Below are 18,841 nucleotides of genomic sequence, written 5' to 3' on the forward strand. Positions count from 1 at the left end.
AAGAAGCACGAATAGAAGAGGCCCCTAGGCAAGAATAGGCCCGAGTAGAGTCCCGCTCCCAAGATTAGGCCCGAACGGAGAGTCCCGCAGGCCAGAAACGACCGAACGGAGGGTCCCGAGGGCGAGAATAGGCGCGAAGAGATGTCCTGCAGGCGAGAATACGCCCAAACTGAGAATCCCACAGGTCAGCATAACCCTGAAAGGGGATTCCCGCAGGCAAGCATAGGCCCAAACAGAGTCCCACAAGCCAGAATAGGACCGAACGGAGTTTTCCGGGGGCAACAATAGGCCTGGACAGAGTCCCGCAGGCAAAAAGAGGCCCGAGTAGAGGGGCTGTGCAGGCAAGAAGAGTCCCGAACAGAGTCCTGCAGGCAAGAATAGGCCCAAACGAAGAGCCCCGCTGGCAAGAAGAGACCAGAACAGAGTCCCAAAGGCCAGAAAGGCCCGAACGGAGAGTTCCCCAGGTGAGAATAGGCCCGAACGGAGAGTCCCGCAGGCCACAATAGGCCCGAATAGAGGAGCCCTTAGGCAAAAATAGGCCCGAATAGAGACCCGCTCACAAGAATAGGCCCGAACGGAGAGTCCCGCAGACCAGAAAAGCCCAAACAGAGGGTCTCGAAGGCGAGAATGGGCCCGAACGAGGGTCCCGCAGACCACGATAGGAGCGAACGGAGAGTCTCGCAGGCCAGAAAAGGCCCGAACAGAATCCCGCAGGGAAGTATAGGCCCGAATAGAGTCCCGCAGGGAAGGACAGGCCTGAATAGAGGAGCCCCGCACACACTATCAGGCCTGAATAGCGGAGCCCCGCACGCACGAACAGGCCCGAGTAGCAGAGCCCTGCAAGCACGAACAGACCCGAGTAGCGGAGCCCCGCATGCACGAACAGGCCCAAGTAGTGGAGCCCCGCATGCACCAACAGGCCCGAGTAGCAGAGCCCCGCACGCACAATCAGGCCTGAGTAGCGGAGCTCCGCATGCTAGAACAGGACCGAATATCGGAGCTCCGTAAGCACAAAAGGCTGGAATAGAGCAGCCCCGCACGCAACAGGAGACCCCAAAGGAGACTCCCAGAGGCTAGATTAGGTCCGAACGGAGAGTTTTGCAGGTCAGAATTGTCCCGAACGGAGAGACCCGCAGGCAAGAATAGGCCGGAACGGAGAGTCCCGCAGGCAAGAATAGGCCCGAACGGAGAGTTGCGCAGGCGAGAATAGGCCCAAAGGAAAGTCCCGCAGGCGAGAGAATATGCCCAATTTGAGAATACCGCAGGCCAGCATACGCCTGAACGGAGATTCCCGTAGGCAAGCATAGGCCCAAACAGAGTCCCGCAGGCCAGAACAGGCCCGAACGGGGAGTCCTGCAGGCCACAATAGGCCGGAACAGAGATTCCTGCAGGCAAGCATAGGCCCAAACAGAGTCCGGCAGGCCAGAATAGGCCCGAACGGAGTCCCGCAGGCCAGGGTATGCCCGAACGGAGATTCCCGGAGCAAGGATAGGCCCGAACAGAGTCCCGCAGGCAAGAATAGGCCCGAGTAGAGCAGCCATGCAGGCAAGATGAGGCACGAACAGAGTCCCGCTGGCAAGAGTAGCCCTGAATGGAGAACCCACAGGCAAGAATAGGCTCAAACGGAGAGTCCCGCAGACAAGAATAGGCCCGAACAGAATCCCAGAGGCAAGAATTGAGGAGCCCCGTAGGCAAGAGTAGGCCCGACTAAAGGCCCGCTCCAGAGAATAGGCCCGAACAGAGAGTCCCGTAGGCGAAAAAGGCCTGAACAGAGAGCCCCGCAGGCAGGCATGGGCCCGAACAGAGTCCCACAGGCCAGAATAGTCCCGAACAGAGATTCCCGGAGCAAGAATAGCCCCGAACAGAATTCCGCAGGCCAGCATACGCCTGAACGGAGATTGCCGAAGGGAAGCCTAGGCCCGAACGAAGAGTCCCGCAGGCCAGAATGGGCCCGAACGGAGATTGTCGGAGGCAAGAATAGGCCCCAATAGAGTCCCACAGGCAAAAATAGGCCCGAGTAGAGGAGCCGTGCAGGCAAGAAGAGGCCCGAACAGAGTCCCGCAGGCAAGGATACGCCCAAACGGAGAGTCCCGCAGGCAAGAATGGGCCCGAACGGAGAGACCCGCAGGCCAGCATACGCCTGAACGGAGATTCCCGCAGGCAAGCATAGGCCCAAACAGAGTCCTGCAGGCCAGAATAGGCCCGAACGGAGACTCCTGCAGGCCAGAATAGGTCAGAACACAGATTCCTGCAGGCAAGCATAGGCCCGAACAGAGTCCCGCAAGCCAGGGTACGCCCGAACGGAGATTCCCGGAGCAGGAATAGGCCCGAAAAGAGTCCCGCAGGCCAGAATAGGCCCAAACGGAGAGTCCCGCAGGCCAGAGTAGGGCGGAACAGAGATTCCTGCAGGCAAGCATAGGCCCGAACAGAGTCCCACAGGCCCGAACAGGCCAGAACGGAGATTCCCGGAGGCAAGAATAGGCAAGAATAGAGGAGCCCCGGAGGAGAGAATAGGCCCGAGTAAAGTCCCGCTCCAGAGAATAGGCCCGAACTGAGAGTCCCTCAGGCCAGAATGGCCCTAACGGAGAGTCCCGCAGGCCAACATAGGCCCGAACGGTCATTCCCGCAGGCAAGCATAGGCCCGAACAGAGTCCAGCAGGCCAGCATAGGCCCGAACGGAGATTCCCGGACCAAGAATAGACCCGAACGGTGTCCCGAAGGCAAAATGAGGCCCAAGTACTGGAGCCGTGCAGGCAAGAAGACTCCCGAACACTGTCCGGCAAGCAAGAATAAGCCCGAACGCAGAATCCTTCAGGCAAGAACGAGCCTGAACAGAGTCCCACTGGCAAGAATAAGCACGAATAGAAGAGGCCCCTAGGCAAGAATAGGCCCGAATAGAGTCCCGATCCCAAGATTAGGCCCGAACGGAGAGTCCCGCAGGCCAGAAACGACCGAACGGAGGGTCCCGAGGGCGAGAATAGGCGCGAAGAGATGTCCTGCAGGCGAGAATACGCCCAAACTGAGAATCCCACAGGTCAGCATAACCCTGAAAGGGGATTCCCGCAGGCAAGCATAGGCCCAAACAGAGTCCCACAAGCCAGAATAGGACTGAACGGAGTTTTCCAGGGGCAACAATAGGCCTGGACAGAGTCCCGCAGGCAAAAAGAGGCCCGAGTAGAGGGGCTGTGCAGGCAAGAAGAGTCCTGAACAGAGTCCTGCAGGCAAGAATAGGCCCAAACGAAGAGCCCCGCTGGCAAGAAGAGACCAGAACAGAGTCCCAAAGGCCAGAAAGGCCCGAACGGAGAGTTCCCCAGGTGAGAATAGGCCCGAACGGAGAGTCCCGCAGGCCACAATAGGCCCGAATAGAGGAGCCCTTAGGCAAAAATAGGCCCGAATAGAGACCCGCTCACAAGAATAGGCCCGAACGGAGAGTCCCGTAGGCGAAAAAGGCCTGAACAGAGAGCCCCGCAGGCAGGCATGGGCCCGAACAGAGTCCCACAGGCCAGAATAGTCCCGAGCAGAGATTCGCGGAGCAAGAATAGCCCCGAACAGAATTCCGCAGGCCAGAATAGGCCAGAACGGGGATTTCCGAAAGCAACCAAAGGCCCGAACAGAGTCCCGCAGGCCAGCATACGCCTGAACGGAGATTGCCAAAGGGAAGCCTAGGCCCGAACGAAGAGTCCCGCAGGCCAGAATAGGCCCGAACGGAGATTGTCGGAGGCAAGAATAGGCCCCAATAGAGTCCCACAGGCAAAAATAGGCCCGAGTAGAGGAGCCGTGCGGGCAAGAAGAGGCCCGAACAGAGTCCCGCAGGCAAGGATACGCCCAAACGGAGAGTCCCGCAGGCAAGAATAGGCACGAACGGAGAGACCCGCAGGCCAGCATACGCCTGAACGGAGATTCCCGTAGGCAAGCATAGGCCCAAACAGAGTCCTGCAGGCCAGAATAGGCCCGAACGGAGAGTCCTGCAGGCCAGAATAGGCCAGAACAGAGATTCCTGCAGGCAAGCATAGGCCCGAACAGAGTCCCGCAAGGCAGGGTACGCCCGACCGGCGATTCCCGGAGCAAGAATAGGCCCGAACAGAGTCCCGCAGGCCAGAATAGGCCTGAACGGAGAGTCCCGCAGGCCAGAGTAGGGCGGAACAGAGATTCCTGCAGGCAAGCATAGGCCCGAACAGAGTCCCGCAGGCCCGAACAGGCCAGAACGGAGATTCCCGGAGGCAAGAATAGGCAAGAAAAGAGGAGGCCCGGAGGCAAGAATAGGCCCGAGTAAAGTCCCGCTCCAGAGAATAGTCCCGAACGGAGAGTCTCGCAGGCCAGAAAAGGCCCGAACAGAATCCCGCAGGGAAGTATAGGCCCGAATAGAGTCCCGCAGGGAAGGACAGGCCTGAATAGAGGAGCCCCGCACACACTATCAGGCCTGAATAGCGGAGCCCCGCACGCACGAACAGGCCCGAGTAGCAGAGCCCTGCAAGCACGAACAGACCCGAGTAGCGGAGCCCCGCATGCACGAACAGGCCCAAGTAGTGGAGCCCCGCATGCACCAACAGGCCCGAGTAGCGGAGCCCCGCACGCACAATCAGGCCTGAGTAGCGGAGCTCCGCATGCTAGAACAGGACCGAATATCGGAGCTCCGTAAGCACAAAAGGCTGGAATAGAGCAGCCCCGCACGCAACAGGAGACCCCAAAGGAGACTCCCAGAGGCTAGATTAGGTCCGAACGGAGAGTTTTGCAGGTCAGAATTGTCCCGAACGGAGAGACCCGCAGGCAAGAATAGGCCGGAACGGAGAGTCCCGCAGGCAAGAATAGGCCCGAACGGAGAGTTGCGCAGGCGAGAATAGGCCCAAAGGAAAGTCCCGCAGGCGAGAGAATATGCCCAATTTGAGAATACCGCAGGCCAGCATACGCCTGAACGGAGATTCCCGTAGGCAAGCATAGGCCCAAACAGAGTCCCGCAGGCCAGAACAGGCCCGAACGGGGAGTCCTGCAGGCCACAATAGGCCGGAACAGAGATTCCTGCAGGCAAGCATAGGCCCAAACAGAGTCCGGCAGGCCAGAATAGGCCCGAACGGAGTCCCGCAGGCCAGGGTATGCCCGAACGGAGATTCCCGGAGCAAGGATAGGCCCGAACAGAGTCCCGCAGGCAAGAATAGGCCCGAGTAGAGCAGCCATGCAGGCAAGATGGGGCACGAACAGAGTCCCGCTGGCAAGAGTAGCCCTGAATGGAGAACCCACAGGCAAGAATAGGCTCAAACGGAGAGTCCCGCAGACAAGAATAGGCCCGAACAGAATCCCAGAGGCAAGAATTGAGGAGCCCCGTAGGCAAGAGTAGGCCCGACTAAAGGCCCGCTCCAGAGAATAGGCCCGAACAGAGAGTCCCGTAGGCGAAAAAGGCCTGAACAGAGAGCCCCGCAGGCAGGCATGGGCCCGAACAGAGTCCCACAGGCCAGAATAGTCCCGAACAGAGATTCCCGGAGCAAGAATAGCCCCGAACAGAATTCCGCAGGCCAGCATACGCCTGAACGGAGATTGCCGAAGGGAAGCCTAGGCCCGAACGAAGAGTCCCGCAGGCCAGAATGGGCCCGAACGGAGATTGTCGGAGGCAAGAATAGGCCCCAATAGAGTCCCACAGGCAAAAATAGGCCCGAGTAGAGGAGCCGTGCAGGCAAGAAGAGGCCCGAACAGAGTCCCGCGGGCAAGGATACGCCCAAACGGAGAGTCCCGCAGGCAAGAATGGGCCCGAACGGAGAGACCCGCAGGCCAGCATACGCCTGAACGGAGATTCCCGCAGGCAAGCATAGGCCCAAACAGAGTCCTGCAGGCCAGAATAGGCCCGAACGGAGACTCCTGCAGGCCAGAATAGGTCAGAACACAGATTCCTGCAGGCAAGCATAGGCCCGAACAGAGTCCCGCAAGCCAGGGTACGCCCGAACGGAGATTCCCGGAGCAGGAATAGGCCCGAAAAGAGTCCCGCAGGCCAGAATAGGCCCAAACGGAGAGTCCCGCAGGCCAGAGTAGGGCGGAACAGAGATTCCTGCAGGCAAGCATAGGCCCGAACAGAGTCCCACAGGCCCGAACAGGCCAGAACGGAGATTCTCGGAGGCAAGAATAGGCAAGAATAGAGGAGCCCCGGAGGCAAGAATAGGCCCGAGTAAAGTCCCGCTCCAGAGAATAGGCCCGAACTGAGAGTCCCTCAGGCCAGAATGGCCCTAACGGAGAGTCCCGCAGGCCAACATAGGCCCGAACGGTCATTCCCGCAGGCAAGCATAGGCCCGAACAGAGTCCAGCAGGCCAGCATAGGCCCGAACGGAGATTCCCGGACCAAGAATAGACCCGAACGGTGTCCCGAAGGCAAAATGAGGCCCGAGTAGTGGAGCCGTGCAGGCAAGAAGACGCCCGAACACTGTCCGGCAAGCAAGAATAAGCCCGAACGCAGAATCCTTCAGGCAAGAACGAGCCTGAACAGAGTCCCACTGGCAAGAAGAAGCACGAATAGAAGAGGCCCCTAGGCAAGAATAGGCCCGAGTAGAGTCCCGCTCCCAAGATTAGGCCCGAACGGAGAGTCCCGCAGGCCAGAAACGACCGAACGGAGGGTCCCGAGGGCGAGAATAGGCGCGAAGAGATGTCCTGCAGGCGAGAATACGCCCAAACTGAGAATCCCACAGGTCAGCATAACCCTGAAAGGGGATTCCCGCAGGCAAGCATAGGCCCAAACACAGTCCCACAAGCCAGAATAGGACCGAACGGAGTTTTCCGGGGGCAACAATAGGCCTGGACAGAGTCCCGCAGGCAAAAAGAGGCCCGAGTAGAGGGGCTGTGCAGGCAAGAAGAGTCCCGAACAGAGTCCTGCAGGCAAGAATAGGCCCAAACGAAGAGCCCCGCTGGCAAGAAGAGACCAGAACAGAGTCCCAAAGGCCAGAAAGGCCCGAACGGAGAGTTCCCCAGGTGAGAATAGGCCCGAACGGAGAGTCCCGCAGGCCACAATAGGCCCGAATAGAGGAGCCCTTAGGCAAAAATAGGCCCGAATAGAGACCCGCTCACAAGAATAGGCCCGAACGGAGAGTCCCGCAGACCAGAAAAGCCCAAACAGAGGGTCTCGAAGGCGAGAATGGGCCCGAACGAGGGTCCCGCAGACCACGATAGGAGCGAACGGAGAGTCTCGCAGGCCAGAAAAGGCCCGAACAGAATCCCGCAGGGAAGTATAGGCCCGAATAGAGTCCCGCAGGGAAGGACAGGCCTGAATAGAGGAGCCCCGCACACACTATCAGGCCTGAATAGCGGAGCCCCGCACGCACGAACAGGCCCGAGTAGCAGAGCCCTGCAAGCACGAACAGACCCGAGTAGCGGAGCCCCGCATGCACGAACAGGCCCAAGTAGTGGAGCCCCGCATGCACCAACAGGCCCGAGTAGCAGAGCCCCGCACGCACAATCAGGCCTGAGTAGCAGAGCTCCACATGCTAGAACAGGACCGAATATCGGAGCTCCGTAAGCACAAAAGGCTGGAATAGAGCAGCCCCGCACGCAACAGGAGACCCCAAAGGGGACTCCCAGAGGCTAGATTAGGTCCGAACGGAGAGTTTTGCAGGTCAGAATTGTCCCGAACGGAGAGACCCGCAGGCAAGCATAGGCCGGAACGGAGAGTCCCGCAGGCAAGAATAGGCCCGAACGGAGAGTTGCGCAGGCGAGAATAGGCCCAAAGGAAAGTCCCGCAGGCGAGAGAATATGCCCAATTTGAGAATACCGCAGGCCAGCATACGCCTGAACGGAGATTCCCGTAGGCAAGCATAGGCCCAAACAGAGTCCCGCAGGCCAGAACAGGCCCGAACGGAGTCCCGCAGGCCAGAACAGGCCCGAACGGAGTCCCGCAGGCCAGGGTATGCCCGAACGGAGATTCCCGGAGCAAGGATAGGCCCGAACAGAGTCCCGCAGGCAAGAATAGGCCCGAGTAGAGCAGCCATGCAGGCAAGATGGGGCACGAACAGAGTCCCGCTGGCAAGAGTAGCCCTGAATGGAGAACCCACAGGCAAGAATAGGCTCAAACGGAGAGTCCCGCAGACAAGAATAGGCCCGAACAGAATCCCAGAGGCAAGAATTGAGGAGCCCCGTAGGCAAGAGTAGGCCCGACTAAAGGCCCGCTCCAGAGAATAGGCCCGAACAGAGAGTCCCGTAGGCGAAAAAGGCCTGAACAGAGAGCCCCGCAGGCAGGCATGGGCCCGAACAGAGTCCCACAGGCCAGAATAGTCCCGAACAGAGATTCCCGGAGCAAGAATAGCCCCGAACAGAATTCCGCAGGCCAGCATACGCCTGAACGGAGATTGCCGAAGGGAAGCCTAGGCCCGAACGAAGAGTCCCGCAGGCCAGAATGGGCCCGAACGGAGATTGTCGGAGGCAAGAATAGGCCCCAATAGAGTCCCACAGGCAAAAATAGGCCCGAGTAGAGGAGCCGTGCAGGCAAGAAGAGGCCCGAACAGAGTCCCGCGGGCAAGGATACGCCCAAACGGAGAGTCCCGCAGGCAAGAATGGGACCGAACGGAGAGACCCGCAGGCCAGCATACGCCTGAACGGAGATTCCCGCAGGCAAGCATAGGCCCAAACAGAGTCCTGCAGGCCAGAATAGGTCAGAACACAGATTCCTGCTGGCAAGCATAGGCCCGAACAGAGTCCCGCAAGCCAGGGTACGCCCGAACGGAGATTCCCGGAGCAGGAATAGGCCCGAAAAGAGTCCCGCAGGCCAGAATAGGCCCAAACGGAGAGACCCGCAGGCCAGAGTAGGGCGGAACAGAGATTCCTGCAGGCAAGCATAGGCCCGAACAGAGTCCCACAGGCCCGAACAGGCCAGAACGGAGATTCCCGGAGGCAAGAATAGGCAAGAATAGAGGAGCCCCGGAGGCAAGAATAGGCCCGAGTAAAGTCCCGCTCCAGAGAATAGGCCCGAACGGAGAGTCCCTCAGGCCAGAATGGCCCTAACGGAGAGTCCCGCAGGCCAACATAGGCCCGAACGGTCATTCCCGCAGGCAAGCATAGGCCCGAACAGAGTCCAGCAGGCCAGCATAGGCCCGAACGGAGATTCCCGGACCAAGAATAGACCCGAACGGTGTCCCGAAGGCAAAATGAGGCCTGAGTAGTGGAGCCGTGCAGGCAAGAAGACGCCCGAACACTGTCCGGCAAGCAAGAATAAGCCCGAACGCAGAATCCTTCAGGCAAGAACGAGCCTGAACAGAGTCCCACTGGCAAGAAGAAGCACGAATAGAAGAGGCCCCTAGGCAAGAATAGGCCCGAGTAGAGTCCCGCTCCCAAGATTAGGCCCGAACGGAGAGTCCCGCAGGCCAGAAACGACCGAACGGAGGGTCCCGAGGGCGAGAATAGGCGCGAAGAGATGTCCTGCAGGCGAGAATACGCCCAAACTGAGAATCCCACAGGTCAGCATAACCCTGAAAGGGGATTCCCGCAGGCAAGCATAGGCCCAAACAGAGTCCCACAAGCCAGAATAGGACCGAACGGAGTTTTCCGGGGGCAACAATAGGCCTGGACAGAGTCCCGCAGGCAAAAAGAGGCCCGAGTAGAGGGGCTGTGCAGGCAAGAAGAGTCCCGAACAGAGTCCTGCAGGCAAGAATAGGCCCAAACGAAGAGCCCCGCTGGCAAGAAGAGACCAGAACAGAGTCCCAAAGGCCAGAAAGGCCCGAACGGAGAGTTCCCCAGGTGAGAATAGGCCCGAACGGAGAGTCCCGCAGGCCACAATAGGCCCGAATAGAGGAGCCCTTAGGCAAAAATAGGCCCGAATAGAGACCCGCTCACAAGAATAGGCCCGAACGGAGAGTCCCGCAGACCAGAAAAGCCCAAACAGAGGGTCTCGAAGGCGAGAATGGGCCCGAACGAGGGTCCCGCAGACCACGATAGGAGCGAACGGAGAGTCTCGCAGGCCAGAAAAGGCCCGAACAGAATCCCGCAGGGAAGTATAGGCCCGAATAGAGTCCCGCAGGGAAGGACAGGCCTGAATAGAGGAGCCCCGCACACACTATCAGGCCTGAATAGCGGAGCCCCGCACGCACGAACAGGCCCGAGTAGCAGAGCCCTGCAAGCACGAACAGACCCGAGTAGCGGAGCCCCGCATGCACGAACAGGCCCAAGTAGTGGAGCCCCGCATGCACCAACAGGCCCGAGTAGCAGAGCCCCGCACGCACAATCAGGCCTGAGTAGCGGAGCTCCGCATGCTAGAACAGGACCGAATATCGGAGCTCTGTAAGCACAAAAGGCTGGAATAGAGCAGCCCCGCACGCAACAGGAGACCCCAAAGGAGACTCCCAGAGGCTAGATTAGGTCCGAACGGAGAGTTTTGCAGGTCAGAATTGTCCCGAACGGAGAGACCCGCAGGCAAGAATAGGCCGGAACGGAGAGTCCCGCAGGCAAGAATAGGCCCGAACGGAGAGTTGCGCAGGCGAGAATAGGCCCAAAGGAAAGTCCCGCAGGCGAGAGAATATGCCCAATTTGAGAATACCGCAGGCCAGCATACGCCTGAACGGAGATTCCCGTAGGCAAGCATAGGCCCAAACAGAGTCCCGCAGGCCAGAACAGGCCCGAACGGGGAGTCCTGCAGGCCACAATAGGCCGGAACAGAGATTCCTGCAGGCAAGCATAGGCCCAAACAGAGTCCGGCAGGCCAGAATAGGCCCGAACGGAGTCCCGCAGGCCAGGGTATGCCCGAACGGAGATTCCCGGAGCAAGGATAGGCCCGAACAGAGTCCCGCAGGCAAGAATAGGCCCGAGTAGAGCAGCCATGCAGGCAAGATGAGGCACGAACAGAGTCCCGCTGGCAAGAGTAGCCCTGAATGGAGAACCCACAGGCAAGAATAGGCTCAAACGGAGAGTCCCGCAGACAAGAATAGGCCCGAACAGAATCCCAGAGGCAAGAATTGAGGAGCCCCGTAGGCAAGAGTAGGCCCGACTAAAGGCCCGCTCCAGAGAATAGGCCCGAACAGAGAGTCCCGTAGGCGAAAAAGGCCTGAACAGAGAGCCCCGCAGGCAGGCATGGGCCCGAACAGAGTCCCACAGGCCAGAATAGTCCCGAACAGAGATTCCCGGAGCAAGAATAGCCCCGAACAGAATTCCGCAGGCCAGCATACGCCTGAACGGAGATTGCCGAAGGGAAGCCTAGGCCCGAACGAAGAGTCCCGCAGGCCAGAATGGGCCCGAACGGAGATTGTCGGAGGCAAGAATAGGCCCCAATAGAGTCCCACAGGCAAAAATAGGCCCGAGTAGAGGAGCCGTGCAGGCAAGAAGAGGCCCGAACAGAGTCCCGCAGGCAAGGATACGCCCAAACGGAGAGTCCCGCAGGCAAGAATGGGCCCGAACGGAGAGACCCGCAGGCCAGCATACGCCTGAACGGAGATTCCCGCAGGCAAGCATAGGCCCAAACAGAGTCCTGCAGGCCAGAATAGGCCCGAACGGAGACTCCTGCAGGCCAGAATAGGTCAGAACACAGATTCCTGCAGGCAAGCATAGGCCCGAACAGAGTCCCGCAAGCCAGGGTACGCCCGAACGGAGATTCCCGGAGCAGGAATAGGCCCGAAAAGAGTCCCGCAGGCCAGAATAGGCCCAAACGGAGAGTCCCGCAGGCCAGAGTAGGGCGGAACAGAGATTCCTGCAGGCAAGCATAGGCCCGAACAGAGTCCCACAGGCCCGAACAGGCCAGAACGGAGATTCCCGGAGGCAAGAATAGGCAAGAATAGAGGAGCCCCGGAGGAGAGAATAGGCCCGAGTAAAGTCCCGCTCCAGAGAATAGGCCCGAACTGAGAGTCCCTCAGGCCAGAATGGCCCTAACGGAGAGTCCCGCAGGCCAACATAGGCCCGAACGGTCATTCCCGCAGGCAAGCATAGGCCCGAACAGAGTCCAGCAGGCCAGCATAGGCCCGAACGGAGATTCCCGGACCAAGAATAGACCCGAACGGTGTCCCGAAGGCAAAATGAGGCCCAAGTACTGGAGCCGTGCAGGCAAGAAGACTCCCGAACACTGTCCGGCAAGCAAGAATAAGCCCGAACGCAGAATCCTTCAGGCAAGAACGAGCCTGAACAGAGTCCCACTGGCAAGAATAAGCACGAATAGAAGAGGCCCCTAGGCAAGAATAGGCCCGAATAGAGTCCCGATCCCAAGATTAGGCCCGAACGGAGAGTCCCGCAGGCCAGAAACGACCGAACGGAGGGTCCCGAGGGCGAGAATAGGCGCGAAGAGATGTCCTGCAGGCGAGAATACGCCCAAACTGAGAATCCCACAGGTCAGCATAACCCTGAAAGGGGATTCCCGCAGGCAAGCATAGGCCCAAACAGAGTCCCACAAGCCAGAATAGGACTGAACGGAGTTTTCCAGGGGCAACAATAGGCCTGGACAGAGTCCCGCAGGCAAAAAGAGGCCCGAGTAGAGGGGCTGTGCAGGCAAGAAGAGTCCTGAACAGAGTCCTGCAGGCAAGAATAGGCCCAAACGAAGAGCCCCGCTGGCAAGAAGAGACCAGAACAGAGTCCCAAAGGCCAGAAAGGCCCGAACGGAGAGTTCCCCAGGTGAGAATAGGCCCGAACGGAGAGTCCCGCAGGCCACAATAGGCCCGAATAGAGGAGCCCTTAGGCAAAAATAGGCCCGAATAGAGACCCGCTCACAAGAATAGGCCCGAACGGAGAGTCCCGTAGGCGAAAAAGGCCTGAACAGAGAGCCCCGCAGGCAGGCATGGGCCCGAACAGAGTCCCACAGGCCAGAATAGTCCCGAGCAGAGATTCGCGGAGCAAGAATAGCCCCGAACAGAATTCCGCAGGCCAGAATAGGCCAGAACGGGGATTTCCGAAAGCAACCAAAGGCCCGAACAGAGTCCCGCAGGCCAGCATACGCCTGAACGGAGATTGCCAAAGGGAAGCCTAGGCCCGAACGAAGAGTCCCGCAGGCCAGAATAGGCCCGAACGGAGATTGTCGGAGGCAAGAATAGGCCCCAATAGAGTCCCACAGGCAAAAATAGGCCCGAGTAGAGGAGCCGTGCGGGCAAGAAGAGGCCCGAACAGAGTCCCGCAGGCAAGGATACGCCCAAACGGAGAGTCCCGCAGGCAAGAATAGGCACGAACGGAGAGACCCGCAGGCCAGCATACGCCTGAACGGAGATTCCCGTAGGCAAGCATAGGCCCAAACAGAGTCCTGCAGGCCAGAATAGGCCCGAACGGAGAGTCCTGCAGGCCAGAATAGGCCAGAACAGAGATTCCTGCAGGCAAGCATAGGCCCGAACAGAGTCCCGCAAGCCAGGGTACGCCCGACCGGCGATTCCCGGAGCAAGAATAGGCCCGAACAGAGTCCCGCAGGCCAGAATAGGCCTGAACGGAGAGTCCCGCAGGCCAGAGTAGGGCGGAACAGAGATTCCTGCAGGCAAGCATAGGCCCGAACAGATTCCCGCAGGCCCGAACAGGCCAGAACGGAGATTCCCGGAGGCAAGAATAGGCAAGAATAGAGGAGGCCCGGAGGCAAGAATAGGCCCGAGTAAAGTCCCGCTCCAGAGAATAGGCCCGAACGGAGAGTCCCGCAGGCCAGAATGGCCCGAACGGAGAGTCCCGCAGGCCAACATAGGCCCGAACGGTCATTCCCGCAGGCAAGCATAGGCCCGAACAGAGTCCAGCAGGCCAGCATAGGCCCGAACGGAGATTCCCGGACCAAGAATAGACCCGAACGGTGTCCCGAAGGCAAAATGAGGCCCGAGTAGAGGAGCCGTGCAGGCAACAAGACGTCCGAAACCTGTCCGGCAAGCAAGAGTAAGCCCGAACGCAGAATCCTGCAGGCAAGATTAGGCCCGAACGGAGAGTCCCGCAGGCCAGAAACGACCGAACGGAGGGTCCCGAGGGCGAGAATAGGCCCGAAGAGATGTCCTGCAGGCGAGAATACGCCCAAACTGAGAATCCCACAGGTCAGCATAACCCTGAAAGGAGATTCCCGCAGGCAAGCATAGGCCCGAACAGAGTCCCACAAGCCAGAATAGGACCGAACGGAGTTTTCCGGGGGCAACAATAGGCCTGGACAGAGTCCTGCAGGCAAAAATAGGCCCGAGTAGAGGGGCTGTGCAGGCAAGAAGAGGCCCGAACAGAGTTCTGCAGGCAAGAATAGGCCCAAACGAAGAGCCCCGCTGGCAAGAAGAGACACGAACAGAGTCCCGAAGGTCAGAAAGGCCCGAACGGTCAGTCCCGCAGGGAAACATAGGCCCGAACGGTCATTCCCGCAGGCAAGCATAGGCCCGAACAGAGTCCAGCAGGCGAGCATAGGCCCGAACGGAGATTCCCGGACCAAGAATAGACCCGAACGGTGTCCCGAAGGCAAAATGAGGCCCGAGTAGAGGAGCCGTGCAGGCAACAAGACGCCCGAACACTGTCCGGCAAGCAAGAATAAGCCCGAACGCAGAATCCTGCAGGCAAGAACGGGCCTGAACAGAGTCCCACTGGCAAGAAGAAGCACGAATAGAAGAGGCCCCTAGGCAAGAATAGGCCCGAGTAGAGTCCCGCTCCCGCTCCCAAGATTAGACCCGAATGGAGAGTCCCGCAGGCCAGAAACGACCGAACGGAGGGTCCCGCGGGCGAGAATAGGCCCGAAGAGATGTCCTGCAGGCGAGAATATGCCCAAACTGAGAATCCCACAGGTCAGCATAACCCTGAAAGGAGATTCCCGCAGGCAAGCATAGGCCCGAACAGAGTCCCACAAGCCAGAATAGGACCGAACGGAGTTTTCCGGGGGCAACAATAGGCCTGGACAGAGTCCCGCAGGCAAAAAGAGGCCCGAGTAGAGGGGCTGTGCAGGCAAGAAGAGGCCCGAACAGAGTTCTGCAGGCAAGAATAGGCCCAAACGAAGAGCCCCGCTGGCAAGAAGAGACCCGAACAGAGTCCCGAAGGCCAGAAAGGCCCGAACGGAGAGTTCCCCAGGTGAGAATAGGCCCGAACGGAGAGTCCCGCAGGCCAGAATAGGCCCGAATAGAGGAGCCCTTAGGCAAAAATAGGCCCGAATAGAGACCCGCTCACAAGAATAGGCCCGAACGGAGAGTCCCGCAGGCCAGAAAAGCCCGAACAGAGGGTCTCGAAGGCGAGAATGGGCCCGAACGAGGGTCCCGCAGACCACGATAGGGGCGAACGGAGGGTCTCGCAGGCCAGAATAGGCCTGAACAGAGTCCCGCAGGGAAGTATAGGCCCGAATAGAGTCCCGCAGGGAAGGACAGGCCTGAATAGAGGAGCCCCGCACACACTATCAGGCCTGAATAGCGGAGCCCCGCACGCACGAACAGGCCCGAGTAGCAGTGCCCTGCAAGCACGAACAGACCCGAGTAGCGGAGCCCCGCATGCAAGAACAGGCCAAAGTAGTGGAGCCCCGCATGCACCAACAGGCCCGAGTAGCGGAGCCCCGCACGCACAATCAGGCCTGAGTAGCGGAGCTCCGCATGCTAGAACAGGACCGAATATCGGAGCTCCGTAAGCACAAAAGGCTGGAATAGAGCAGCCCCGCACGCAACAGGAGACCCCAAAGGAGACTCCCAGAGGCTAGATTAGGTCCGAACGGCGAGTTTTGCAGGTCAGAATTGTCCCGAACGGAGAGACCCGCAGGCAAGAATAGGCCGGAACGGAGAGTCCCGCAGGCAAGAATAGGCCCGAACGGAGAGATGCGCAGGCGAGAATAGGCCCAAAGGAAAGTCCCGCAGGCGAGAGAATATGCCCAAATTGAGAATACCGCAGGCCAGCATACGCCTGAACGGAGATTCCCGTAGGCAAGCATAGGCCCAAACAGAGTCCCGTAGGCCAGAACAGGCCCGAACGGAGAGTCCTGCAGGCCACAATAGGCCGGAACAGAGATTCCTGCAGGCAAGCATAGGCCCAAACAGAGTCCCGCAGGCCAGAATAGGCCCGAACGGAGTCCCGCAGGCCAGGGTATGCCCGAACGGAGATTCCCAGAGCAAGGATAGGCCCGAACAGAGTCCCGCAGGCAAGAGTAGGCCCGAGTAGAGCAGCCATGCAGGCAAGATGAGGCACGAACAGAGTCCCGCTGGCAAGAGTAGCCCTGAACGGAGAACCCACAGGCAAGAATAGGCTCAAACGGAGAGTCCCGCAGACAAGAATAGGCCCGAACAGAATCCCAGAGGCAAGAATAGAGGAGCCCCGTAGGCAAGAGTAGGCCCGACTAAAGTCCCGCTCCAGAGAATAGGCCCGAACGGAGAGTCCCGTAGGCGAAAAAGGCCTGAACAGAGAGCCCCGCAGGCAGGCATGGGCCCGAACAGAGTCCCACAGGCCAGAATAGTCCCGAACAGAGATTCCCGGAGCAAGAATAGCCCCGAACAGAATTCCGCAGGCCAGAACGGGGATTTCCGAAAGCAACCAAAGGCCCGAACAGAGTCCCGCAGGCCAGCATACGCCTGAACGGAGATTGCCAAAGGGAAGCCTAGGCCCGAACGAAGAGTCCCGCAGGCCAGAATAGGCCCGAACGGAGATTGTCGGAGGCAAGAATAGGCCCCAATAGAGTCCCACAGGCAAAAATAGGCCCGAGTAGAGGAGCCGTGCGGGCAAGAAGAGGCCCGAATAGAGTCCCGCAGGCAAGGATACGCCCAAACGGAGAGTCCCGCAGGCAAGAATAGGCCCGAACGGAGAGACCCGCAGGCCAGCATACGCCTGAACGGAGATTCCCGTAGGCAAGCATAGGCCCAAACAGAGTCCTGCAGGCCAGAATAGGCCCGAACGGAGAGTCCTGCAGGCCAGAATAGGCCAGAACAGAGATTCCTGCAGGCAAGCATAGGCCCGAACAGAGTCCCGCAAGGCAGGGTACGCCCGACCGGCGATTCCCGGAGCAAGAATAGGCCCGAACAGAGTCCCGCAGGCCAGAATAGGCCTGAACGGAGAGTCCCGCAGGCCAGAGTAGGGCGGAACAGAGATTCCTGCAGGCAAGCATAGGCCCGAACAGAGTCCCGCAGGCCCGAACAGGCCAGAACGGAGATTCCCGGAGGCAAGAATAGGCAAGAATAGAGGAGGCCCGGAGGCAAGAATAGGCCCGAGTAAAGTCCCGCTCCAGAGAATAGGCCCGAACGGAGAGTCCCGCAGGCCAGAATGGCCCGAACGGAGAGTCCCGCAGGCCAACATAGGCCCGAACGGTCATTCCCGCACGCAAGCATAGGCCCGAACAGAGTCCAGCAGGCCAGCATAGGCCCGAACGGAGATTCCCGGACCAAGAATAGACCCGAACGGTGTCCCGAAGGCAAAATGAGGCCCGAGTAGAGGAGCCGTGCAGGCAAGAAGACGCCCGAACCCTGTCCGGCAAGCAAGAGTAAGCCCGAACGCAGAATCCTGCAGGCAAGATTAGGCCCGAACGGAGAGTCCCGCAGGCCAGAAACGACCGAACGGAGGGTCCCGCGGGCGAGAATAGGCCCGAAGAGATGTCCTGCAGGCGAGAATACGCCCAAACTGAGAATCCCACAGGTCAACATAACCCTGAAAGGAGATTCCCGCAGGCAAGCATAGGCCCGAACAGAGTCCCAAAAGCCAGAATAGGACCGAACGGAGTTTTCCGGGGGCAACAATAAGCCTGGACAGAGACCCGCAGGCAAAAATAGGCCCGAGTAGAGGGGCTGTGCAGGCAAGAAGAGGCCCGAACAGAGTTCTACAGGCAAGAATAGGCCCAAACGAAGAGCCCCGCTGGCAAGAAGAGACACGAACAGAGTCCCGAAGGTCAGAAAAGCCCGAACGGTCATTCCCGCAGGCAAGCATAGGCCCGAACAGAGTCCAGCAGGCGAGCATAGGCCCGAACGGAGATTCCCGGACCAAAAATAGACCCGAACGGTGTCCCGAAGGCAAAATGAGGCCCGAGTAGAGGAGCCGTGCAGGCAAGAAGACGCCCGAACTCTGTCCGTCAAGCAAGAGTAAGCCCGAACGCAGAATCCTGCAGGCAAGATTAGGCCCGAACGGAGAGTCCTGCAGGCCAGAATAGGCCAGAACAGAGATTCCTGCAGGCCAGCATACGCCTAAACGGAGATTCCCGTAGGCAAGCATAGGCCCAAACAGAGTCCTGCAGGCCAGAATAGGCCCGAACGGAGAGTCCTGCAGGCCAGAATAGGCCAGAACAGAGATTCCTGCAGGCAAGCATAGGCCCGAACAGAGTCCCGCAGGCCCGAACAGGCCAGAACGGAGATTCCCGGAGGCAAGAATAGGCAAGAATAGAGGAGGCCCGGAGGCAAGAATAGGCCCGAGTAAAGTCCCGCTCCAGAGAATAGGCCCGAACGGAGAGTCCAGCAGGCCAGAATGGCCCAAACGGAGAGTCCCGCAGGCCAACATAGGCCCGAACGGTCATTCCCGCACGCAAGCAAAGGCCCGAACAGAGTCCCGCAAGCCAGCATAGGCCCGAACGGAGATTCCCGGACCAAGAATAGACCCGAACGGTGTCCCGAAGGCAAAATGAGGCCCGAGTAGAGGAGCCGTGCAGGCAACAAGACGCCCGAACCCTGTCCGGCAAGCAAGAGTAAGCCCGAACGCAGAATCCTGCAGGCAAGATTAGGCCCGAACGGAGAGTCCCGCAGGCCAGAAACGACCGAACGGAGGGTCCCGCGGGCGAGAATAGGCCCGAAGAGATGTCCTGCAGGCGAGAATACGCCCAAACTGAGAATCCCACAGGTCAGCATAACCCTGAAAGGAGATTCCCGCAGGCAAGCATAGGCCCGAACAGAGTCCCACAAGCCAGAATAGGACCGAACGGAGTTTTCCGGGGGCAACAATAGGCCTGGACAGAGTCCCGCAGGCAAAAATAGGCCCGAGTAGAGGGGCTGTGCAGGCAAGAAGAGGCCCGAACAGAGTCCTGCAGGCAAGAATA

Source organism: Loxodonta africana (assembly GCF_030014295.1).
Source record: "Loxodonta africana isolate mLoxAfr1 chromosome 22 unlocalized genomic scaffold, mLoxAfr1.hap2 SUPER_22_unloc_1, whole genome shotgun sequence".
Taxonomy (NCBI): domain Eukaryota; kingdom Metazoa; phylum Chordata; class Mammalia; order Proboscidea; family Elephantidae; genus Loxodonta; species Loxodonta africana.